The sequence below is a fragment of the Sinohyriopsis cumingii genome, chromosome 5, assembly GCF_028554795.1.
Source record: "Sinohyriopsis cumingii isolate HCF-2022 chromosome 5, ASM2855479v2, whole genome shotgun sequence".
Lineage (NCBI taxonomy): Eukaryota > Metazoa > Mollusca > Bivalvia > Unionida > Unionidae > Sinohyriopsis > Sinohyriopsis cumingii.
In genome coordinates, this window is record NC_142965.1 from 54122366 (window position 1) to 54124285 (window position 1920).

Here is a 1920-nt window from a genome sequence, read left to right on the forward strand (position 1 = left end):
AAACCCTTCCAAAAGTTTAAACTTGGTGACATATTTTGCATTTCCAACTATATCAAAGCAGTCATCGATTCTTGACAATGGAAATGAATCTGTTTTAGTCACACTATTCACTTTTTTATAGTATGTGCACATGCGTAAAGTATTATCAGGTTTAGATACAAGTATATATGTGAACTCCAGTCACTTTTTCCCGGTTCAATGAAATCATTCTCCAACAAATACTGAATTTCGTTTGTCAAACATTCATATTATACGGGTTCATCCTTTACGGATATTGTTTCAAAGGTGTGAAATTTACAATTGCAACGTCATGGTAGATTTTCTTTTGTGGGTGAAGGAACATATGGAAACAAGTGCTCATATTAAAGTAAAATCTGGTATAGTTCATTCTTTTCTTGTTGCTGCAGATGTGAAAGCTTCTGGTCCAGATTATTCTTAGTTTCAGAATTCCAAATATTGGTTACATCAAAATTGCTACAGTCCGATTAGATTCATCGCCTAAACCTTCACTATGTTACATACAGTTAAATTGACAGTGTAATTACTCCATTAACATGTTTTATATAACAAAATTGTTTTTATGCCTCCCAGGAGTAATAATGATATAATTTAAATCACTCATTATCTTTACAATTGTGCAAGGACCATATTACTTAGCCTGAAGAGGATTTTGAGGTATGGGCAAGAGAGAGTAGAAACAATACAAATTAAATATACATAACAAGTGCATATCTAATGTCGATAGGCACTGACAAGGACCAAAACAAGCTATCAACATATATGAAAAGCCTAATTATGAACTGAGCGTGTATCGCATAACTGTAAGTACTGATAATGACTAAATCGTACAACTAACATGTGAAACAGCTACCTTTCATGGTACGATTCTAGTGCATATTTCGTATTAATAAGTATTGATAGGAGACAAAATAAACAATTGACACGAGACTTCGATGCAGTAAAAAATGTGAATTAAAGTGTGAATCATTGTTTATTTGTTGTAATTGTGACCAGTGACCGCACGCGTTAATCATCAACATAATAATGTATCCCTTCCTATTGTGATTGCATTTAAAGTAACAATTTACATCATGTACTTACATCGCATTCAGTTTGTTCCAGACTTTTGCAGTGTTTGCAACATTGATGTCGAAAGATAATGAAGTACATGTTTAAAACAATGTAAGTATTTTTTATCCTATAATTAATAACAATTCCTAATTTTTCTTTGTACATTATTTTTACATGTCTTTCTCTTGCAATATTACCTGAATGGATATGTACAACACTGCTTAACGTCTGTCAGTTGCTAACTTCGCCTGTTATTTATTTGAGTACGTGCTGTGGTAAAGTTAAAAAGAAAATGTCAAAGTAATTCTAAGTTTTTATAATAGAATTTGCAAAGCGTTCATTTGTTACTAAATCTCTTCGTGCATAAGAATGTTTGAATATGATATTGAATATGCCACTCTTCTTAATGATAACGTTTTTATAGTATTGAGAACTATCATTAGTTATGTTTATCTCTCTTTGCCATCTGTGTGTAACATGCAAGTAACATGTCAATATTCCTCAAATGTCATGTATTAATCATATATGAGATTTGTATAGTGAACTAATTCTGTATACTATCTTTAGGAAATAAAGATCAAAGTTTGCTTGTAGCATTTGCAATTGAAATACATGTTTGGTGTACACACAAGAACATACGTATAACAGAAACTGAATTATATGCAGTCAAGTGAGGATGTTGTTGATAGTTGGCTTTGTCTTAATATAATTTGCAGGGTCTGAATAGTTATAAGATAAATCATTATTTGTTCATGGTAGTGGTTGCAATTAATAGCACTGGGACAAATTTTACTTACATTTAGTTTGAAAATACGTACATTCAGAAAATAATGACGCAAACATATCCGA